Below are 26,359 nucleotides of genomic sequence, written 5' to 3' on the forward strand. Positions count from 1 at the left end.
ATGAAATAATTCAGTAGAATTACTGAGACCAGATTATTTTGGAATTACAGTACATGAATGTTGCTGTGTACAAATAAGTAATGTTTGCATTCACGCTTTTATAAATTCTTTTGATAAACTTATACATTGCTTAAAAACTGTGATTTTTGTTTGTGAACATGATTTTACGTGGTCCACAAATACGAAACAGAAGAAAAACTATCGGATTAACATCTAAACTGAAAATTTTTCTGAACATTTTTACAACTTTTCAATTGATTTCATGATGTGGCATACATCTGATTCTGAAACAGAAATTATAGTAGAACTGAAGCACAAGTTCCTGAGCAAGATTGTCAGGCATTAGTAAAGAGAACATAAGCGAGGAAAGTTTGGGAACACTTTACTGAGCCAGTGTAAACCATATTTTGTTTGGGAAGTATCTGTTATTTTAAAATGAGGAACAAATTGTCTGAGCATGCTATTCTCCTTTATCCATGGAAACCCTTAATCCAAAGCCATAACGATAAAGTCTGAGAAGAATCTAATTATGCCGCAAGTGGTTTTAGCCACAAAGTTAAGAACTTCAGCCTCACTGGCAAATGGTTCAGAAGAAAAGACTGCAGAGATAGACTGCACTGGCTCCTGGCATGAGAGCGCATCATGAATAAATCACATTATAATCCTTGTCACCACTAGCAAAAAAAAAAACCTGAGCCAACCATATGGTTACGAGAGGGGCTTGCTCACATTGCTGGATACAAAGGGAGTCATTCACTATTGGACCTTCGAAGGGGTGCAGAGAGTGCAAAGGACAGAAGATAGAAATGTCTCTGTCTTTGCTTTTGAAAGTAATACTTTAGCTAAAGCGAGCTGAAATACAGTACAGCAGATAAAGGGGGAACGAAAAAGCAGCATGAACAGGAGAGCCTGGAATGCAGATACAATATGTGTTTTTTGTAGGGCTGACATGTGTCTGAATAAAAATAGAAAATAGATGCATCTTAAAGGCTGTGTTTTAATATTCAAATGCCTTTCCGATGCACATATTTAGGAAGGTGGATGAATACAATCAGTGCGGTAGAAGAAGACCTTGTTTGAGTTATTTTCCCCAAGCATCCTTTACGTAAACAAGCTTTTGTGTTTTATCTTATGTGCAAAAGAGCCAAATAAAATTATTTTACAGTTGCCTCCTTCCATTCCATTTTCTTTTGACTTCATTGGCCTGTATCCCACAGCATGGAACAACTTGTCTTGCCATAAATAAAAATGTTATGGTCCACTGGGGTGCTCAGCAAATTTACTCTAGACTCATAAACTAGATCACTCGGCTTACTGGCCAGAATTACTTCATTCATAGTTCCATGTTTAATGCAATTTGAACTCTAAATATTTTTAAATTGTAGTGTATCAACTGTGAATTTTGTTATACTCTTGTTATTATCTAACCTGATTAGAATTTGCTTATGAAACTACCGCAACTATAGCTCCTAACTGCTGCAGAATGCTGTTTCTGTATATTTTTTTTCTAATTGTGAAAGTATTTCACAGATCTATGTTTTGTTTAATTTAATATCTTAATCAGATTCATAAACACTGCATTATCAAAAAAGGCTCTTCGGGGTATTTACTTCTGTGAAATACCACCATTTTTCAGACTTGACATTGTCTCATTATGAACCTGAAGCTTAACAGGACACACCCTGCTTTGCCATTCAAACCGTTTATACAATAGAAATAAGTTATTCAATCCAAAGACGTATAGTTAGGTTTTGCTAAACACATTTCTGAAGCTTATCGCCACAAATTCCTGGTGTTTTTCTCCATAATCAGGGAAATCTGAATGAAGTAAAGAAGGGGATCCACAAATGTAAACTCTTTCTCCTTCTTCACTACTGTCTCAATGCCTTGTGTTTTGTACACTTACAGTATGAAGGTTCACAAAGCACATTACTTGTGGGCTTCATCCTCCAGCAGCCGCCTGAGAGTCACAAGGCAGCCAGCAGCTCACCACACAGAGGATAAGGTGGGGAACCGAGAAATTCCTTCACTAATTAAACTCGGGGTGAATTCATGGTAGGCCAAGCTGAGTAAACCTGAACTGGAATGTAACCAGGAAGCCGGGGTTAGAACCCATACTTCATACAAGAAGTACATTGGGATCTTATGTAACCACAGTTGCACAGGGCCTCAGTTTAACATCTCTCCAAGATGCAAGACTGAGACGCCTATGACACAGTACAGTCAGTACAGTTTCCGATCTAGGGAAAGAGTGCCACCTACTTGTCTATCAACAACAGTTCCTGATATACATTTGACGGAAGGAAGGTAGGAGGTAGGGGACACCTGAACAACCAAAACTCCCAAGTAGTCTTTTGCACGGGTCTCTGTGGAAGTCTGACAAAGAAGTGAGCTGTATGGTCCTTCTACCAAACGGATTTTGTGCTAGTCCTGTAACATTTTGTATTAGTTGGTAAACTCATGTTCATGTGTTTTGTAGTTGTACATGCTCCACACACTTCCTTTCTTTCCTCTCCCGCTAACTGCACTTCTGATATCGCCTAGTACTTCACTGACTTTGTACAAGCTAAACCTGTTTTCATAGCATTTAAAAGATAAGGCTGTGGAGTAAATGCTGCCATACTGCTATAATCCTCCTTTTTTCCCCTCCAGCAGCTCTTCCAAATCAGTGGCGTATCTGTGACAGATTAGGGAAGATCATGAAGGATTACCTTCTGAGACGGAGTCCCTTATTTCTGACCTTCAGCTCATTCCCAGAGCCCTCCTGTTCCTCCAGAAACTGTCTGACTGAAGACATCCTGGCAAATGTGTGTATGGCTTCCCATTTTTTGGTCCTTTACTTATTTTTTTTCTGTTTTGCTGGTCTTGTCTTTTGCACGGTCAAATGGGGAGGAAGTGAGGCTCTCGGCTTAAAGACATGGCTTGAGGAGGGATAATCCTCCGTATTGTGAAGGCAATTTATGAAGCTCGTATTCTGCCATGCCTCGCAGACAGAGCTGTGTGCTAGTTTAGATAGTTTGCCTGGGCTTTGAGACCACCCTGGCTTACCATGTTAATGAACATCAAGCCAATGCATTTCATCCAATTTATTCTCAGCTTTTCTAGTTATATATAGATATTCTCAGCTTTTCCATTTTAAAACCTACAGCAGATTCAGTAAACAGGTCTTATACAGAGGGTAGTAAACAAGACTGACGGCAAAACTCTGCATACCAAGATTATAATGTGTAAGAAACTAATGAGTATAATGTATAAAGCATAAGGGCTACTGGGAATTATTTGTGATGTGAGATATTTGTACTGAAAATGAGGTGCCAACAGAACACAAATATTAAATGCAGTGCAATGATGAAATATGGGTCGAATGTATATTTGGCAGCTCATATCTGAGAGCTGAAAACAATAAGGGTTCATCCATCTATTTTCTAACAGCTTTATAATAATAATAATAATAATAATAATAATTGCTTACACTTATATAGAGCTTTTCTGGACATGCCACTCAAAGCAATTTACAAGTAATGGGGACTCCCCTCCACCACCACCACTGTGCATAGTGTGCCAGAGCACTCACCACACCAGCTATCAGTGGGGAGGAGAGCAGAGTAATGAAGCCAATTCATAGATGGGGATTATTAGGAGGCCATGATTGGTAAGGCCAATGGGAAATTTGGCCAGGACGCCAGGGTTACACCACTACTCTTTTCGAGAAACGCCCTGGGATTTTTAATGACCACAGAGAGTCAGGACCTCGGTTTTACGTCTCATCCGAAGAACAGCGCCTGTTTACAATATAGTGTCCCCGTCACTATACTGGGGCATTAGGACCCACATGGACCGCAGGGTGAGCGCCCCGTGCTGGCCCCACTAACGCCTCTTCCAGCAGCAACCTTAGTTTCCCAGGAGGTCTCTCATCCAGGTACTGACCAGGCTTACACCTGATTAGCTTCAGTGTGTTGTCAGTTGTGAGTTGCAGAGTGATATGGCTGCAGTGTTAGTCAACACAGGGTTGGGGGGGAGCCAGAGCCTATCATTGGGGAGCAACGGGCACAAGGCAGGGTACACCCTGGATGGAACACCATTAAAAGGGAGACAATATATTTTATGTTGAAAAAATCCAAATAAAGGTTGTGAATGAGATGACATATGTAGTTTTAAGAAATAGGCATATGAAGAAGACTAATGCAAAGCACAGAAAGAAAAAAAGCTACTTTGCAGTGGTCCTGTCACTAACGGCTGAAGAGAGATAAGAATTCTAATTTTGTTAAGAATGGAAGTAAATAATGAGAAAGGCAATTGAACAAGCACAAGAAAACATTTACTGTGGAGTAAATTAAATTATTTTATTACATTTTTTCCCTAAATGCACAAAACATAATTTCAGTTGTTACAATTACTTCAGTAAAACATGGCATGTATCTCAATACAGATTTTTTTGTCCTACCTTATAATCAAAATACTGTTGAGAACTTTATCATCAGCTGATACTTTCTGTGAACAACAATTAAAAATTTTCTTTCTCCATGAAAATGACCTGTATGTTAATTGACATTCTGAACTTTACTGTTACTATGGCTATGGATATAGATTTTTAGATGCTCATTGAAAAAAGTAACAGGGTGTTTTTTTACCTGAACTGTAAAGCAAGGGTACAGATATTACTAACTGACATTTAATTTAGAGATCTTCTTATAGTCTAATTTTCTGTCTTTCTTTTTTTGGTTGATGACTGTGGATCTATGATGAAGAAATTCAATTTTCATAGATTGCATTTGAATGGCAGCTAGTCATTAAAGCTGCTGTATACCACAGATGTAAACAAGGTAGCATTGGATAATGGGATATGTCCTCTATTGATTTCTGTTTTGCTTTTAGTTACTGTCATTTCAAAGACAGAAGTCCTTCAAAGGCATTTTTGTGTCCTGCTAAGATGATCCCGATGCCGAAAATGATGAGGGCAATTATAATAATCAGAATAATGGTGATGATGCCAATGATGATGTTGATGTCTTGCATTTTATAGAGCTTTTCAACCAAAAACATCTCAAAGCTCTTCACATATAGGAGGGATCTACAGTACTTGAAGCGCAGCAATCACCTGGATAAAGAGTGGCAGCAGCTCTGTGTTAGAACAGGCTACCTGGTAGATCATGTGAGGAAGTGAAACATTACTTTACAATCAAATCAAGGAGGAACAATTGGGAATCCAGAATGGGAAATTCCACAGTGGAAGATTTGTCTGCACACCAGAGTTAACACCCTCCTGCTTTTGAGGGCAGTGCAATGCAATGTTTAACACAGCAAAACTTTTGTTAGTATAAAACATCATAAACTTAGAAGACTAACTTTTTATAGAACAATAATGATAATTTTTTATTTTCTTCTACTATTTTAACATTCACATCCCAAGATGGCTATGAGCACACTTTCCAGCAATGTTCATGGAATTGATGTGAAAACTAAATTGTTTCAGTATTGTACATATTTTTACATATGTATGTGTGTGCCATTACTTTATTTTTATTTAATATAAAACCGAGCTTGCTTTAAAGCTGTTTTTAAGGTCATATAAGGAATTCAGGAAAAACAGTAGTTACAAAAAAGCTTTTGACTTTCAAAAATGTAATTACACCATTGGAACTGGGGTGGAAACTGAAGAACATCATAAAGTATACTGATGAATCACTAACTGAGTGTTGCTGTGACACATATGGAAAAGTGAGTCATTCTGTTACCTAGTATGTTAAACAAATTAAACAAACAGCAGTGTGGATCACTCTGAATTAAACAAACAGAGTAACAATGTATTCAGTTTCTCAGCCTCCCTAATTGAATTCTTCTGCCCATATCATATCCCAAACAAGTGAGGGTGTTCAGAAGAATAGTGTGACCCTGAAGCATGGCACTGGGAGAAAAATGGTCATTTCTCTTTTGTTTTCATAACAATTAATTGCCTCAGGTCACTAATGCTACAAAACATTAAGATATGTAGACAGGTTGGTGTTTTCTAAAATGTCTTGTGTTACTGTTTACTGCACAGTCAGGTTAAATATGAGATATTCATATAAATATGTAAAGATGTAAATTACGTAGGTAATCAAACCATTAACAATTAATGATATGGTAAGAAAAATAAGAAAATCAGTACAGGCAGTGTTTTTTTTTCTTTGTTCAGTTTTCTCAAAAAGGTCCAATCGCTATAAACGGTGACATCTAGTGGACCCTGTGTAGTCAACTGTAGAGAATTTATAAGAGGTGTTTTAAGAGGTTGAACAGGAAGATAATAGTGAAAACTCTTCAGAACGTTTTACTGATTTTTCTCATTTTTTGCTTGCATCTTTATAAAGCTTAAATGTGTCTCCATATAATCACATGCTGTTGAGTTAACATCATCATAACATAACCCTTCCTCCAGATAAGATGTTAAACTAAGGTGCCATACGTCTGAGATCATTAACCCTGGCACTGTCTGGCACAGTTTTTAAGAGCTGGAGCCCCAGGCCTTGTTACCTGCATAAATTAACTTTCTCAGTATAACCTGTCTAAATTTGTTTGGTTTAATTATCTGAGCCCGTGTCATAGTTGCTAAGAAAACAATAGTATACAGAACATCTTCCTTTATCATAGTCCCACATTAAAAAAATGATGGAACTATACTGATGGAACACCATCAGCTAATCTAAAATCCTAATGCATGATTACAGATCCAAAACTGACTAATAATGAGACAGACATTGTTGAGTGGTGTAGAAACTATTATCTCTCAAAGAGCTGCCTTACAGTATAGTACTCCTTTTATATGAGCACATCGGTGATAAAGAAGTTCGCATCAGTACTGTACAGTATAATGATTCTGGTAAACTCCAGTTGTGTTACTCAGCTGTTGTAAATTAACTTGTTAATACCCAATTGAAAATTTTCATAAACCTTCATGAAATCTAGACATACCTTGAGAGCATAATGATCTGGGTTCAGCAATAACTCCTTTATACTACTGCTGCAGTAGTCAGCGCTGGAGCCCAAGGTGCTGTCTGTACTGTATGTTCTCCCCCATGTTTGCGTGGAAAAACAGAACAATTGAAGTGTGAACCGGTTTCCTCCCACACTCCAAAGACATTCTGGTAGATTCAATGGCTTCTCTGAAAATTGGCCCTGTTGTAAGTATGTGCATGTTTGTGTCTGTTGTGGCCTGCAATAGACTGGCATTCCATTTAGGGTGTATGCTGCCTTGTGCCTGTTGCTTGCCAGGATAGGGACGGGCTTTTTACAAATGGTAAATTAACATCGAATTTGTTCAAAAGTGAGATTCTTTTCTTTTTTTTCTGTCACCCAATTTGGGAACACCAGTTTAGTCAACTGCTTCAACCCCTGTATTCAGTGATTAAATGAGGATATATTAGTTCATTCTTTTGTCATGCCCTCCTGTCACCTGACATACTAAAATCTCCACAGTGACTGACACTGTGTTAGCCTCTATTGGAGGTTTGGCGAATCACTCAGTGACAGCACTACATCACTGCAAGCTCAAAGGCACCTGGCAGGTCCCGGGTGTCACTGTTGAACAACCCTTCCTATTTATGGCCCACACAACTCCCTAAGTTCTTTCATGATTGTGAGCTTGAGGAATCTTAGTTACAGTCATATAATAGTATTGTCCATTATCATTAGAACTAATGATGTCTAACCTAAAGGGGTTCAACCTGAAAACAAGTGCTTTTAGTAGTTGAGCCCTTTTATCACTTTCTTGTTCCATTTACACTGAGGGGACCACAAACTCCATCAAGATCCAATCTGCAACTCATTTGTCCCATAAATCACAATACATGGTGAGGAAAAACCATATGAAGAACACCCAAGTGAAGGATTTTCTTTCCTCAAAAAGAACCTGTGGAAGAATCAAGGCATTTAGTACTTTGACAAGGGTGAGAGTGATGGGTATTTGAGTTTCAGATAAGCTTTTGCACATGGAAGAGGAGGTCCACTTCAACGTGAAATTGGGGAGCATTTTCTTTTTGTTCCTTTTTCTTTTCTTGTATTCCTTCATGCTCTGGTTCCTTCTTAAGATCCCATGAACATGACATGAGACATAAAATTAGCCAAAAAGTAACTGTACTTTTGTCCATACTGAAATGTTGTGGGCTGACTAAAGCATATGCCTAACCAGGAGAAAGTATATCTGCACAGGCATAACTGGAAAATGTCCATGCTAGCTCCTGCTGATCATTTTTACCAGTCAATCAGTTAATCAATTTGGTTTGTTGTTGGTATAAGCAGTTGAACAACCTTGTGTTCACAAATGAACAATGAGCCTTGTATTTGACATTTGTGAATGCTTTACATACAGTATGTTAACCTGACATAATTGGGAAAATATTGACTCAGCAAGATATGTAACAATGTAACTCAACTGGCTTGTAGTCATGAACATTACAGATTATACAATATGTAGAGTAGTGTGGAGTAGTGACTAGGGCCCATAGGGTCTTGGGCTGAATCTGTTGTATATTGAATTAAGGTACTGGTACTTTACCATATTAAAACTCTCAGCCCAGCTGTTTAAATCTGTATCAGTATATAGAACTGTGTTCTATCATGCCTCAGAAAAAAGTATTAGTACAGTATGCTCCTTCTCCAATGATGTTATTCAATATAGAAGACCATTTTTAAAAGCAGCATTTGTATGCCAAGATACACCTTCTGCTTATTAAAAACTCATTCATCAAAAACTAGAGTTAGTCATGTAATGAATAAACTGATTTAAGACTATAAAACCAGAAAAAGCCTGTCCTGTATATCCTGTCCTATAGGTGGGAAGTTTTAGCTCATACAAATATTGACGAGAGTCCAATACCAGTTTTTGGCTGGCACTTGGTCTATGAGAAATTATAAAAGAGACGGGAAAACTGGACAGGAAGGCAGCAAGTGGAGAGCGGAACAAGGTGTGGACCCACATGTAACGATGGAAGAGCCTGGAGGGAGTCTTTGTGAACTACAATGGACTTTTCTGGAAGAAACACAAAGAACCAAGAGGGCAGGGCCACCTGGACACCACCAAGTGACCTCGGTTCTATTGTCTGGGAAATGTTTTCTTTTTTTTCATGTGTCTTTGTATTTTCAAAATATCTTCAGATGTCTGTCTGGATCACAATGTGCAAGAACCACGTCACCCTTTGAGTACCTGTTTCACATTGAAAAGTGCATTCATGTTTTTACAAAGGCTGCTGGCATTAAAACTGCTTTTTTTCCAAAGGTTTTCCAAAAGTCATGTCAAACATTTTTGTAACAGAAATCTACAAGTGTAACTTTTTTATGGGGTTTGAAAATGTAGGGGATCGTCTCATCTGAATTTCTTGTAAATTCTACCTACTGTAATCTGCTTTGATGTTTAAAGTGCATTTAAAGATACAAGGAACATGATCAACATAATGCAACACAATTTGACTGTATTGTAGGAAAAGACTGTAGAAAACTGAAGGCAATCTCTGTCTGTTTGATCTGTTTTGAAAGTATGATCTAAATGAATTAGAATTAATAACTGTGAGGTAATGTGCCTGGCATCTTTTGGATACAGACACACTATGTATGTGTTTTCTGTACTATTGTAACAATTAACACAAAACCCCTCATGTTTTCTATGTTTCATATGATTTTAGTTTATTAACAGGTACAATCTACAATCTTAAATGCTGCTCTATTTTAGAAAGTGCTAAAAGTTAAACTTAGCACTGTGCCATATATACAAATGTCATGCAGTGGTTTAATTTATTAATCGATGTCTGCTCATAACTGTTAATTATATTTAATTCCACATTTTTGTAGTATTTCATACATGTATATAAACTAAAATACTTCCTTAAAAAGTTTTGCATATTCTTGACACACCATCATTTTTTTTTTCTTTAAGTCAAGAAGGCATTAGACTTTGGATGTCTATTTTCAGTTAACTAAATGAATTACACACTTTTTTAGTGCAAAACCCAAAGGGAATGAATTAAGTCAAATTATTTATCATGTTTATAGATATTTAAAGTTTTGCTGAAATAAATACATACAGTATATCAAAGAATGTTTAAACTATATACTGAGAAGGGTTAGGAATACAAGAAATGTGTACTGGGACTACTGGGAACATTTTTTGTTTTGATATTTCCTCTCAATACATACAGTATCTTTTTAAAATTGACCAGAACTATCTGGTCCACCAAGACTTCCACAAAGCTTTATAAGAAACTGTACTACTTTGAAACTGTGGAACTGTTTTAGAAGTCCATTACAATGTTTTTAGAAACTGGATCCTTCATTATTTTTGCTTCATTACATTTTTGACAGGCAATTCCACAGAATCTCTCTATTGATTATGCCCTCAGGGTGCCACAAAATTCCTCAGTCTAGAGGGGAATAATTGACAGTGCTAATGGAGTGTGGTATAACTGTACAAACAAGACCCAAGACTTTCTGACTACATTTGGGGTGTGAGATGTCTGAGGGTTTGATTTTTAAATAGTTCTGTGTGAGAAAAGCTCACAGGACAAGGAATGCCTGTCCATGCCTTAAGAAATTTCTAAATTCGTATGCCTTGAATTCTGCATCAATCAGGCTTAGATCATTCCGTTTTAATCAGTGATTTGACCAAACAAAACCTTCAAAGGATCACTTTCAATTCTGCATACCAAATATTATCCCTTGCATGCTCACAATTTGCTTTTCTTCTTTAGGCATGATATAATCATGCATGTAAAGCTTTGTGTTACACGAGTCCATGTTCTCTAAAGGTTATATAGAGACCTCAAACCTGCACAAAACACTTTATAATAGTATAAATAGAGACTGAAACATTCAGGAATACTGGAGAACTGAGAAGGAAACATTGGGGAAAAATAGCCCGATTAATTATCCGTATGTTACCATACATTATGCACTTATAACCTTGTGTTAAACCTTTAATCAGATTCCCTAAAAAAAGAGAGAACTGGCTAGACATTGATTCCCAAAAGGTTCTTTCCCATAACAGATCAGGAAAAGGGAAGAGACATACAGTAGGTGGACTGTATAGCCTTTCCTCAACATGAGCTTCCTTATTTTCCTGCATTCTCATGTAGCCTGTGCATGTGGGAAGGACAGCTTACAATGGACTCTTGTATGTTTTCTTAATTACACCATGATTATTTCAGTGTGATAAGCTGTATCTTAAACTTGAGAACCTGCTATGAGCTGAGCTCCTAAAGTACAGTTGTGAGAAAAAGTTTCTGGAATTATCTGGATTTCTGCAGGAATGGGTCCTAAAATGTGATCTGATCTTCATCTAAGCCACAATAATAAATAAAGTCAATCTTATTTAACAAACAACACATATCACATTTTACATTGTCATATATTTATTGAACAATTGGTTTAAACAATCAAGGTCAGGTCCCAGGGCGTTTCTTGAAAAGAGCAGGGATTTTATCCCGGTGTCCTGCCCACATTTTCCCCTGGCCTACACCAACCATGGCCTCCTAATAATCCTCATCTATGAACTGGCTTCATCACTCTGTTCTCCTCTTCACTGATAGCTGATGTGTGGTGTGCATACTTGCTCACTATGGCTGCCGTCCAAATTGGTTATGTAACGAACAGTTCTTTCTGGACCCTATGTGGACGATACAATCCAGAATCACGAGGAAACACTAGGAAAAAGTCATGCAGGAATACGGGGGTGAAAACAGGGGGCCGTGTCCAAAGTGCGCTGGTGCACGGGGGAGGTGTGGCCGAGGCAAACAATCCAAAAGTAATCCAGAGGGTAATCCAAAAACACAAGAATAAGTCCATAGCCAGTGATCCATCCAAACAAGGAATTAAAACGACGAACAGGGTCGGAACCGGCGGACAGGGAACGGGAACAGAGATTAAAACCTTAACGGGACCAGGCGCTTCCAGGTCCCGGACTCGCACGATACGGAAATCAGATGCAGAGCCCAGATGAACATCAGCGCCTGGCTTTTAAGGTGGACTGGGAACAGGGGTCAGGTGCACATAATCAAGTCTGAAGTGAAAGGGCCGGAGCACCCTTAAGGAGGAGGGACTCTAATCGTGACAGGTTGAGTCCCCATTACCTGTAATGAGCTTTGAGTAGAGTGTCCAGAAAAGTGCTACATATGTGTAAAGGTTTATTTATTTAACCTACTAGTATGTTTTTGGACTGTGACAGGGAATGGGACTACAATGTGAAAACGCAGAGAACATACAAACACCATGCACATAACACCCCCAAGTCCAGCCCCAGCACTGCGAGACAGCAATACTAACCACTGTTTTTCACCCTTTAGAGTTAAACAATAAAAATTCAAAGTTAAATTCTGTTGAAACAGATATGATGTTTTGGGACCTCATAATCAATAAGACACACTGTCTAGTTGATTAGACAGTGTTTAGGCTAATTACTTGTCTGCACTATCAGTAAGTTTTTTTTTGTACTGTATATTTTGTCATTTCAGCAATAAGTTCACCAAGATGTCTTTCGCTATCTATGCAACCTTTGCTAAATACAGATTTGTTCTTTTTTTCCCTTATTCTGAGAGACTAATGTCACGATTGTAAGCCCCTCCTCTAAAGGACGCTCCAGCCCTTACTTGTTAACCTTTGATTTCCTGCACCTGCCTCCGGTTCCAGCCCCTTTCCTACAAAAGCCAGATGCTCCTACCAATCTGGGCTCAGCTTTGGAAGATGGACGTCCGGAAGCCCGCCTACCAACGAGTCCAGGAGAGGCTCGACTGCGTAGGCTTCGCAACGGCATCCTGATCATCTGGGTCTGGGGCTGGGAGCGCCTGGCCCTGTAACACCCTTTTATTCCCCCGACCCTTCACCGGATCCCGCTCTGGCTTTTAACTTCATCTTGTCTTCATCAAGGATGGACCACCGGCTCTGGACATTTGCTTTCCAATGGATATTCTTATGGACTCCTTTTGGACTTGTTTGCCCTGGACATGCCCCTCCGAGCACCAGAACACCTTGGACACACCACCCCGTTCTTCTTCCAGCCCCGATCCTAGTCTTTTTTTCCCCATGTCTCACTCCCCTTCGGATTCTGACGTCTGCAAAGGGTCCTGAAAAATGCGTCATGACAACTAATGCATGTTTTTTTTATTTCAAAGTTAAATTGTTATCTTGGGCTTTACCTGCTACCTTGTATCACACTATTTCACAACTACCACCTTTACAAAGTGCTGCTGCCAATTCAACAAAAGAATAAAGAAATCTGAACATATTATCCCCATATTAGCACACCTGGGCCCTCCTGTTTGACCCGGGATTCATTTTGAAGTGCTGCTTTTTACATACAATACTCTGCATGATTGTTGTCCCTCACAGTTTAAAGAACCATTGACCCCATGTGTCTCACATCACTGTCTTTGGCCATGTATGAAGCTGTGTATGAAGCTCTCTCTGTCTTTAAAGCAAGATTAAAACTAATTGTAAGACCTTGCTTGTAAAACTCAGAAACTCTTCTAAAAAATAAAAAAAATAGTGCTTAGCAAACTAAGCAAGTTTTTCTTGTATTGTTTAGAATCTGCACTGATGTTTGATTACTGCTTCTGTTATTTTCCTGTAGTGCTTAAATTTTCGCATACCCACCTTTGAAAGTTTTTTTGTTCTTATTTTATCTCATGCATGGTTTCCTTTTTTCCGTTTCCCTGCTGATCAGCATTTTGTGGTATTTTCTTTCTTAAAAATAACTTTATAGAAATCAAAACCGACTGATGGGAGTCTACAATGCTAGCTGCATAGCTGTTATATCAGATAGAAAATCGAATGCATTTCTCACAGGTAATACCTGTAATAGATAGATACAGGGGGCATGCCAGTCAGATGGGGTCATTGTATAATAAACCGAAGAAGCCCAGGAAAGCATTAATTCAATTCAGCACATCCCTATTTTTGCTCGGCTAACTGTGAGCCTTATATCCGGGACCTCCTTGCCACAGCTGGTTAATGGCATTGTGCAGTCCTGACTTAAACCAGTGAGCTCTTGTCTGTCTGCACACAGTTTTTATCTGTGCTGGAAGGAGGCTTTTATCATCTGATCCCCTCAGAAGCCGCTTTACTTTGATTCCCTTGACACTATATCTGCTGCTTAAAGAGGGTGTGTAACTACTGTATACTTTTCTAGTGTTGATTTGTGCTGCGTTAATAATGTTGTCAGCATTTTATTATTTTATGATATTCAGTTTTTAATGTTGCATTGAATGACTGGAATTGGACGAATGTCTTAATTGAATCAATTTCAGATTTCTGGGGTGCTATCTGCGAGATGTTTGAAAATTTTCCCTGCATTCATGTGAGTTTCCTCTGGGTGCTCTGGTTTTCTCCCAGAATCCAAATTGTAATTGTCTTCAGGGTAAATTGGCCCAGGTCTGTGTTTGTGTGCTTGTTTGTGTCTGTGCTTGCCCTGCAAAGGACTGACATCCTGTCTACGGTGAAGGCTGCCTTATATCGTTGCTTTCTGGAATAGGCTTTGTCTGCTCTGCGACCCTATACTAGATAAATCAATTAGAAAATGGATAGATGGAGTTTCTGTTTTACAGGTCTGTAATTACTCATTGACGTCTTGAAGTACCTTATGAAAACCTGACAGACTGTCACTTTCTAGGAGCAAGACAGTAGATTCATGCTTTTGGGCTTGCAGTAGGTGCAGGCCAAATATGCTACATCTAGAAAAAAGTGTGCTATGCAGTTTTTAAAGTTTACTATTCAACCATATACTGTAGAAGGTGCCAAGACATTATATGAAACCCTATTAACTATAACGTTCAAAAACCTTTTAAGATCTTTTTCTTCATTACAAGTAAATGCACTAAACTGAAGGATAGTTTGTGGTTGTACAAAGTGTTTTATAGAATGAAACACCTCACAGCATATGAAACCATGGAATTTTGAGACACACATTAAACCACTTACAGTATTTATAACTGTTGGACAGTTATACAGTACTTACCTAAAAACAGGACATCTGGGACATGGATGACCCAAACTGATTTGGCATCATCAAGCTTTTTAAGGAACTTTAATAAAGTTGCAGCCTTTTTCCCCCTACTCACTTTCAAAGGAAGCATGTCAAACAGAGCCAGAACCTCAGAAGATTCATCCTCACTTTGTTCAATTATTAAAAATCTTCTGCTTAAGAACATTCCCAGAGCTATGGGCTCAAAAGCATTCTATGTGGTAGGGTTTCTTTTTATATAAATCTCTTCAGCTCTCAGACATTGCTGTTTACACTCACTAGGGTTACATGAAGGAGAAGTGGAAGGCAGGGAAGATTCTTCCAAATAATATTTTCCAGTAACGACACAACATTTTGTCATATGAAATAAACAACTTCAATTATTTATAATTTTTGGGCTAAAAGCTCTGCAAAGCTTCTCTGTGACTTAGCAAGAGATAGTCTTCTGAACCCAAGGAAGGCCCCACATAATCTACATAACTGTCAGTTACTGATAAGGAAAAACAGCAGTCGTCCTCAGGCACCGGTACTTTTATACTTACATCAAGGCAGCAACACAACTTATTTTTGAGAGCTTTTTATCAGTGTTGACTGGAATGCTGCTTTTCACTGTGAAAAAGCACCCTCAAAACCTTTAAACCATGCACTTTCACTATTTGTTAATACAGGCAAGATGGATAGATGTATAACAGAACAAAGACACAAAGACAAAACTGCCTTTCAGTGACAAATGCAAACTTTCAGGGATTTTAAATGGTTGAGTTATTCTCTTTACCCATTGTTACACAGCTTACAAAATGTCACAGCACTATTAGAAAAGAATACCAAATCTTTGCTTTCACTCAGTTCACAACAAATGGACAATAAGAGAGAGACATACTCTGTTTAATTTTACATTAACATTGAGACAGAGCTCATATCTAATCAAACAGGCTTGGGGAGAATGGTGGTCTCTTTTATAATTTAGGTTTAAGAGACAAATCATGCTCTATATAAAACTCAAACTAACCATTTTTATCCTATGCCCAAACATTAACTGACAGAAAATAAAATAAAACCTAAATCTAATATGGGCCACTATTAAAACCAATCCATAACCAAACAGAAACCTCCAAATATATTGGGCCAATGAAGTCTAAACTAAGTTCACTATGAACTCTAATAATAATTATTCCTCATGTAAAATCATGAAAAAAGCACAAAACATACAGTAAATATTTTATTTTGAAATAAAGCTGATTCAGTTCAACAAATGTACTGGGACCTCCTGTTGGTCAGGTGTTGATTGCTGGGCAATTAGGCTCATGAAAGAGCTCTTGTTTGACTTTGTTCAATAGTCAACAGTCAAAATTGAAAAAAACCACCTTTTTTTAGTTTTAATGTTGGAAACGTAATGAAAACTTAATTAAAACTCAATCAGAACCATAGTACAATATATGGACATTCCAAAAATAGGAAATTTGGAAGAAAGAAGAAAAAAATCATGGGTATAACAAGTACTGTACCAATCAGAGCAAATAAGCAAGAAAAGATTGGATAACCCAAGGGAAAACATCTACAGTTGATGACAAAATGGTCACAGCAACCTCCAGAGTGCAGAAGGTGCAAAAGCTGAAGACTGAGACAACAGAATTACAAAGGCTATACCGCAAGATGTAAACCACTTATCAACACCAAGAACAGAAAGGCCAGAATATAATTTGTTCAGAAGTTCAAAGATGAGCCAGGAGAATTTTTGAACAAGTTTTATGGACAGATGGGGCCAAAATAAGTGTTTACGAAAGTGATGAGAAGTTTAAAGTGTGGGAAAACTGCTGATGCTCCAAAGAACACAAGCTCTTCTGTAAAGCATGGTGGGGAAATGTGTTGTCCTGGTCATGCGCTGTCTTCTCTGAAACTGTCTGACCTACTATAACTGTATTAATGAAGTAATTAATGATAGCAGCAACAGAATGAATACTGTAGTTTACAGAAACATTTCCTTCTGCTTATGTCAAAGAAATCCACACTTATTGGGCAGCACTTCACCCAACAGCAACCAAGGAGTCCATCAGGAGTAAACCAAGTAAAACCTTAGACTATCCAAGTCAATCTACACATTTAAATCCAACAGAGCAGGAATTTTCAGAATTTCACTGTTGAAAAACGACCTAAAGTCAAGAACGTAACACCAACAAATAGACAAGTACTCAAAGTTACTGCGGCAAAGGCTTAACAATGAAAGTTATTAATTATTAACATCTCAAATTATTAGACAGAGTTTGGTGAGCTCATTGAGTTGTATAATTCATGCAGTTATTGCCTCATGGGAATATGCAAACACTGACTTCTATACTCTGAAATGTACTTACTGTATGGTGAATATATCTCAATAATGATGATCACTTTAAATCACTGGGTTGAACAAGAAGTATTTATGTTCTAAAACTATCAAATGTGTGCATTTTACCAATCTATGCAATTACCCAAAAGTCATATAGTACATTATTCATCTTAATCTCATGATCACAAGTACTGTACTAATTTCTTGCCTATAAATAACAATTTTAACTGTAGCTTAGAGCATACAGTAGATCAAAAAGAATTGTGACCATAAATAGACTCTATCCTTAATCAGGGGGTCATTTACAAGCAAAGTTTACATTTTAGTTGGGATAATTCTAAAAACACTGATTTTTTGTTCTGTTGTTTCTGTGTATGATATGGTCAAATAAATGTCAGAGAAGAGGGAAAGGATTCACTTTCTCAGAGATATGGATTTGGTTAAGAATTAGAGGCAGATATTGCAATACAGTTGGGTTTTCGTTTAGGATATGAACAGAAAAAAGTCTTGGGTTCTGGTTAGAACTTTGTAGAGCTGGGATTACAGTTTGGCAAGCATTAGGATAAGGGTTTTCACCTTGAAAAGTGAAGAGGTAGAGTAAGAGTTAAGTCTGCTACTTACTAGAAATATGGAAAGAGATAAGGTGTTTAAGCAATGTTTATAAAGTTTTCAAATATTTGCATAGTTTTCACATTTTGTTGCTTTAAAGCTTGGAGTCAAGGCACTTTGAAGTAGTAATTGAAATTTGTTATATAAAAAACCTACTTCACACATTCAAAGATAAAAACATCAGTCATGATTGCATAAGTATTGCTGTGACAAACCCTAGTTAATTTAGATACACAAAATTACCAAAACGAGCCACAAAATTAGTTTAGTGGCATTTGTCTGTCTTCAATACTAGTGGTTCACATGATTTCAGAATAAATACACAAGTGAATTTCAACCAAAGATTCAACCATGAAGACCAAGAAGCTTTCAGAGCAACTCACGGATATAGCTGTAGAAATACACAGATCTAGAGAAGGGTTAAAACATTTCAATTACCCTTCATCTCTCTTTGACTATGGTGAAGTTAATCATTAAAGAGTAAAAGGTCTATTTTACAAGCCAGAATACTGTATATTGCCATCGTTTAAAGTTACATCTTTTATATATACAGTTACATATTTTTACAGTTACTAAATAAATAGCAACAACTAAAATGTTGTCCATAAGACATTTTTCAATATCATAAAGAAAGTAAATGGAAGTGTTAGAGATAGATATTGGTAAATTATTGTAAAAAAAAAACTTCAGTCTTTTTCTACTTAATATTTTATGTAAACTATTGATGGCTCCTGTTTTAGCAAACAAAGGAATGACACTATATCCAAATATTGCATGTGAAACAAAGAGACTATTATGTCTTTTTACAGTTCTCAGGCTGAAATACAAAAAAATAATCATTTAAATTTCCTAACGTGCCTTTTACAGTATATCTCTGTATTTATTGGTATTTACTGTGAAAACTAATTTGTACCAGCATAAATAGTTATTTACTGGATAAAAGCAAACATGTTTGTTTTTCTCCTCAACTCCCAGCAGGCATTTATGTACACTTTTGTAATAAGGACCAACAGAAGTGCTAGACAGCAGAAAGAAAACCGAACTGCTTTGATGTACCCTTAGCTAAAGCAAAGACTACATACAGTAGGGTGAAAAACTGCAGAAAAATTAAAATATCTTTCACACAGAGCCCACCCTCTTTGTTCCCCAAAGCCCAAATCATGAAAGGCTGCCTGCATGCACTCTGGTAACAGGAGATTTGTATGGACCTTGTCTACAACTTCAGATGAACTAATCCCAAAAGAAAAGCAAACTGAGGCTCCGTCTAGGAAGAAACATTCTTCATTCATTTTTTCATCACAGTGAAGTGTAGATCATCAACTAAATATTAGAAATAGAAACTGCAAAAAATTAACAAAACATCTTTAAAACAGATTAATTCATATAAAGATATATGGATCTTGAGATAGATGTTCTAATGTTTTTTATAGGAGACAATGTGACTGATACATCATAGAGTGTCTTAATTACATTTAGAAACTGGAACATTTCTGGAACAAACCTGAAATACAGTATATACCTGTACAGTAGAGAAATTGAAATGTAACGATATTTACCAATTTAGTGCTAACTTAGTATGTATGACAGTCTATCACAGTGATGTGTTTTACTGCCGCAAGAGTATGTTTAAAAGATTTGTGGTTCTGGTATGTGTTTTGGGGATTTCACATTAGAGCAGAAGATGCACCTCTCTTAGAAGTGAGGATTGTTTTATGTGGTTAGTGGCCCTGAGTGCTGTTCCTCTAAGGAGATTACGTTCTCTGTACCTAGTCGCATCACTGCATGGAACAAGGTACAGTAAATATCAGTCTGGGTCATGTTTCCACATGTGTGCAACTAAAATCCTTTTGGATTATGTTGTGATTGATGGCGAGCTACTGTATTGTGGCCTAGCTAATTTGGACACGGTGACATCATCGCCCGTCCTGCGCTTAGCAGGGACCTCAGCCGCCTGGGCTGAGGGAGGTCTCCTTTAGCTCACTCGGCTGGTTCCCTGTTGCGTTACTCCAGAGACCTGGGTTCACACCCAGGTGTTGCGGGACGAACCGGCGGGGTGGAGCGGTGAGGGCATGAGCCCGTGAGGAACTGTGACGGCCACAGTATCACTCAGGGCCGTTCTGGTCTGGAAAGAGGTTAGCTTGTGGACCTGTACGGTAATGGAAGCATGCAGTTCAGGCTGTAAACAGCTGAGCAGGTCAAAGGCAGCACAAGGTGATGGGGGGTATGGGCCCCTGAACTAGAAAGAGACTTGTTTGGGACAGAAGGGCTTCTCTTATGCAGAGCAAGACTCTGTCTTCAGGGAACTTCAGGCAACCCAGGCCAGTCTTCAGCTTGTCCAGTCAGCCATTGCACTGAGATACAATGCAAATTCAAAGAGAATTATTGGCCTGACCAATGAAAGACATTGTTTCTACAGCAAAAACAATTAACAGAACATTTAGATGAAAAGCATATTATTGGATATTTACACACATCAGGCAAAATGTTATTATTATAAGAGCTCTATTGAGTTTCTTCCCCCCAAACCCCTGTAGGATTGGAAGCTGATATATATACACGTATAAAAATATAAAGGTGAGGTACTGTAAAATAAGATTCCAGATGTAATATTGTGAAATACTGAACAGTGAAAGTGTACATGCAGTTAGGATTTAATACCCAGTCAATATACAGTATATCTACACATGTACTGGCCTAGACCATATTCAGTAACTCCAAAACTAACAGATAATTCATGATTTTATATTTACTTTTGACTTCACCTGTCCAATTTTATGTGAAATTTCACATTAGTCCCTTCATTTGCAATTCATCACAAAACCACGAAACTAAAACACAATGATAAACAATTTCAAACCCTTTCAGCAACAGTTTACAATTTGCAAACAAATGGCAGAAATTTCTAAAAACATGTCAACAGAATATTGTAATAATTAGTTACATTCAACTGTTTTCAACATGAAAACAATTACAACTTTAAAGCCTTTTATACACCACCATTTCATTTACTTATATAAGACTGGGTATATTCACAAAGTAGATCATATTTTGTGGCCGTGATAATCATGCATCACAAAATGTATTCAGAAAGTTAATGAACAGTCGGAAAGACAAGTGGATGATTGATTGGGAGATAAACACCCGAGAAAACTTCTCAACTGGAGAGCTTTTTATTCCAGGACCAGGCCTGTGCTGAGCTGTTACGTCCCAGTGTGTGTTCTGTGTGTGTTTTTTCTGTTATGTCCACACTGCTGACCCTTGATTGTTCTCCCTTCCCCATTGGTCCACCATTACACCACACTTTCAGTATGACGTCGTCATCAATTAGCTCGCAGCCAATCAGAACACATCTTATTCAGTATATAACATGGAGGTTTTCAGGAAGGAGGGGCCTTTCGTTTGACTTTGGTCCTGTTTGGTTTTGGTTATCGCTTCGCTTCTGGTTATTGCTTCGGCTTTGTTTGTTGGTTTGTTTTGCTTTGTGTGTGTGTGTGTATTTTCGTATAGCTTCGGCTTTGTTGTTTTGTTGGTTTTCTGTTAGTTTCTTTGTATTTTCATTTGTTTGTGTGTTTATCCTTGTTTTGCCATTACCTTGCCCTAATGTGTTACATGTTCAACTTTTGTGTTCTTTTGTACCCTGCTCCTGTTGATTACTCTTGTTTTCCCTTATTTGTATTCCTGGTTCACTTGTGTTTTTGTGTGAACTTTTGTATATAAGGTTAGTTTAGGTTGTTGGGTACACTTTACACACTTAGTTGATTTTGTATTAGTACACTAGTTTAGTACGGGTGAGTGTCGTTTGTCTTGTATGGTTTTAGGTAGTCAGGGGAGGTTAGTTAGGGTGTTGAAGATGCCGAAGACCACGTGTTTCGGGTTTTCTTTTGTAGTCAGATTAGCTTTCCCTCACTGTCCTAGCCAGCTCCATTTTGTTTGTTATTTTCTTTTCTTTGGCACCACTCTAGTTCCTTACCCTTGTTATCACTCTTCCTAGTCCCTCACCAAAACCCACCTGCTTGCAAAAGAATTATCCTAAATGTTACACCCCTTTACCCCTAGACACTTGGGGCCGTAACATGAGCCTATCTGGGTTTTAAGACTTAAGAAGGAGCAGGTACACTCCCTCCTTTCTTTCTAGTATTATTATTATCAAGAGACTGCTGCTCTTTGCCATCTATACACTGAGCACTCAATACTAAATAAAGCACAAGACAGTGCTGATCCCTAACATCACCCCATGATACATTAAAATATACTTTTAGAAAGGCTTTTACGGTATACTCCCAAAGACTAGCTGTGCAAGGGTCTGAGGTTATGTGTATTTTAGGAGCAACTAAAAATAACTGAAATCTATAAACAGGTGTAATGAACTGTGTACATAGTATATACATAGTATATACATACAAGTATATGGTATATATTTACTGTATAGTATATGAATTTACATTATTGGTGCCTTTAAATTGAAATGTGAAGCTAGATGTATTTGTGAATAAAAAATAACGACATACAAATATTCAACTTACACACGTTTAGAAAACAAAGATTATTTCCTTCTGTGGAGGATATGTTAGAGGTCTATTACTGACATCTACAGGAATGTGCAATAAATCAGGTAATGGAAATGCATGCAAAGAAAGATTTTTTTTTGTAAGAATACAATACTTATCTAGAAACTGATTGGTAGATTGTAAGAAATACAGTACAGTACTGTTCAAAGGTATTCAACCCTGTGTAAAATCCAAGGTTTGATTTAGGGTTTAAGGCATTCATATGAAGGGAAACACAGCTTTCACTGGCCGCTTATCAAACTCTATTGATAAAAAAAACTAGCAGACCAAAAATAAGAAGAAAAAGAATAACGAACACAGCAGGAGCCCCCATTCTTTCCTCAACCGCCCACACCATACTTTTTCCTGGGTCAGAGATTAAAAAGTTCATTCACACCAAACAAACCACCACACCCAAAATACTAAATATATTAACCCAAATATGTCTTACATTTGTTTAATTACAAATGAGGATTGTTTTTTTTTTAATTGAGCACTTTAATTAGTTAAATATCAGCAAAAACAGAGAGAAAAAAACTAAAATATGCTGATCCCATAAGCATGCACCCCCCTCATGGAATATCTGTTGAAGGTATTTTAGGATATGTCTCTATCAGGTTTTTACACCATGAAGGTACTATCTTCTTTGCAGACTTGCTGAAGTCTTGTCAAATTAAACAGGAATTGTTGATGGACAGCAATTTTCAAGTCTTGTCACAGATTGTCTATTACACCCCAGTCAGGGCTTTCCGGGACCAGTCAAGGACATTCACTTTCATCTCATGGTGCTCCAGTAGCTTTGGCTTTGTACACTAGGGTATCATCAAACTAAAAGGCGAATTTTCTCCCATCTCAGCCATTGATAGCTGTAGCTCTTTATAGGTGCTCTTGGTTTCACGCTGGCATCCATAACCAGTGCCCTCCTTGCACAGCTGCTCAGTTTGTAGGGACAGCTTGATCTAGGCAGTGATTGGGAGGTACGATGCACCTTCTTAATGAGTGACTTCAACATCCTCAAAGGAATATTCATTGCCTTTAAAATATTTATCAACCCGTCTCCTTATCTGTGCCTTTATACAATTGTATCCCTTTGTTGTTATGAAAACTCCTTATCTTTATTTGAAATTCATGGTCTGCCTGGGGGATCTTACAGAGACAGGTGTATTTATTAATAAATCAGGTAAACCACTGTTATTGTACACAGACAGTTCTCATTCATCTAATTAGGTGAATTATCAAAGTAGTGCATTTGAACTAATTTACTGAAAGTTTGCCACAGAAAAAGATGTGAAAACTTATGCAAACGGCATTTTTTTTTCATTTGTTTGCTGACATTTAACTTCTTTCATCTATAATTTTGGGCATTAAAATTTTGCTAAACATATTTACAAAAATTGTGCATTCATCATTATTTAATTCCACAAAACAAGAATTAATACTTTTGAAAATCATTGTAAATACAGCAATTTAATTTGGTAAATCTTAGGTGTTCTTCATATGATTGGTATTCTGACTTAAACTGATCTTTAGTACAAATGGGTCTTTTTCCTTTTCTATTACAAATGTGTATGATCACAATTAAAAAGCTCAAAAGGATTCTGATTTGTTCTGATTGAAATAGGAAACAAACATTTTAGAATGCAAACAGCAAACCGAGTCGCATACATTTATAATAGATTGAATGTTGTTTGTCTGACAGCAGTTGGAAGGACATCCTGAATAAAAGTTTTTTTTCCTCAGAAAAAGATACATTACATACTGATGTTTTGTGTGTGCAAGAGATACTGTACTTGCATGTTCCTATCATGAAAAATACAGGGTTTAGAGTTGTCAGATGCAATAACTTACATTTACAGTATTCTTAAGTTCAGATCTGACTCACTTTGTTTCTATTCTACTGTAAAACTGTAGTTTGGGGAACCTCCAGCGTGGCTCAGCTGATAAAGTTTCTCACTTGAATGCATGCTGAGCTGTTTAATTAGGGGTTTAACCATGTATCATGTGACTGGTATTCCCCAAGAAGTGGAGCAGAATTGAACTTTGGGTACAGGGCTGTGGACCTGTGATGTGGCCTATAGTTTCTCCGTTTGCCTACTCATTCTACCTTGTGTGTGTCAGGGAACCGATAGGTAGAATAGGAGGATCCTTATGCGCACCCGTGAATCCTGCAGAATGTGGAGTAGCACAGGGACAATCCAAAATACCTAATTCAGGAGCTTGGTTGATTGGAGAAGCAATGAGTCTGGTAACCAGGAAAATCCGAGAAAGACAATCTGAAAAACAAAATCCAAAGAGCGTGGTCAAAAAGGCAGGAGCAAAGATTTGGAACCAGGAGATCAGTCAAAAAAGGTTAGAAAAACACATAAGAGAATACTTCGAGAGGCTTCTCAATAGTGAGCATGGGTTGGTGTATGAGGGAACTTTAAATACTGAAGGGAAAGGCACGTGGTTGGAAAATTTGGTCCAGGAGTGAGAATTTGTGGAATCTGGTGCTTGTGGGAATGTGATGGGTTCAATTAGGAATGAGATTGTGAAACAGTGGGTTTGGGATGAAATGGCATTTGCGAGGGAGAGTATGGGGCATGATAGTGTGCAGTTGTGGTATCCGTTGCTGTCTTTTTGTTTTTTGCATTGTATTGAACATGTACGGTATGCAGGTCACATCCTGCCATGTGCTCAAAGAAATTATTACATGAGTATGCATGTCTTGTTCACTGTGGCACATGAGGGAATGAAGTTTGTCATACAAGGACCCAATTCTGTCCTTCCAGGATTTGGGAGTTTGGAAGGTTCACATGATGTCAAGACTAAGACCTGAGGAATAAGAAAGTGTTAAACAAAGCTGGCATAGAAGGTTGATAAATGACTATCCTGTCAGGATTACAGTATGGCTGCCATGTGTTTAGGGTACAATAAGACAAAACAATAGGCCTACATTATGTTATCTGGACCCATAATAACAAAAGAAGAAAAATCCAATGTCATCTTTATTACCAAAAAATACAATATGAACAAGAAACGTTATCTAACTTTTCCATTGATTTTAATGACATTAAAATTTAATGACATGTCATTGCTATTAAGAACATAAACGAATATGAAAGGTTACAAACAAGAGAAAAGTATTCGTCCTGTCTAGCCTGTTCCGTAGTTAAAAGCGAATTCTTCTCAGGATTTCATTCAGAAGTTTTGTGACAAGAAGGTAGAGACTGTCTTTAACAACATGGCTAAGTAGCCTGTTCCATAGCCCCACAAATCAATTCTAATCCTGTAATTAGCCAGATATGTTGATAATACATTTTTTATTGTGACATCCTGAAGACGCAATGTATGTGTTAACATTTGAAAAAGACTCATAATGTGGATTCTGCTGTTACATCGTTGTTAACCTCATACTGTAGCACTAGTCAGCCCACAATTGTAAATGATAAAAACTTTCTCTTGGAGGTTACCTTCAATAGACTTTAAGTCTTATTCAGGAAATAACTTGTACTATCATGTTTTAGGCTGTATTATGAGGATTGTATGTTCTTGTATATGTTCCATAGCTTGTAACAAGTTTATCAGAGCATTATAGATAAAAACACAAATAAAATGTGGATTGCTAGTGTGTTTTATACCCTTGAAATTTAACATAATTTCTTTGAGGAGAAGAAATGAAGAGAATTTTGAGAGTAATTATTTCTCTTTGAGAAATTATTTTGTGTGAAATGATAAATCTCTAGTTTAAATATGAATATCGTAAAGTAACTGAGATAAACAATTAGTCTTGACCAGGAATTTAAAGTTCTACTGTATGTTAGCAAAATGCTGTGAAAGGGATTATACATAAAAATATTACCACATTCAAAATGCTGGTAATATGCATTCAGTCTGCAAAAATGCATAACCTGTGCCTGTAGA

Source organism: Atractosteus spatula, chromosome 1 (genome assembly GCF_055471065.1).
Source record: "Atractosteus spatula isolate fAtrSpa1 chromosome 1, fAtrSpa1.hap1, whole genome shotgun sequence".
In the NCBI taxonomy this organism is placed as follows: Eukaryota; Metazoa; Chordata; class Actinopteri; order Semionotiformes; family Lepisosteidae; genus Atractosteus; species Atractosteus spatula.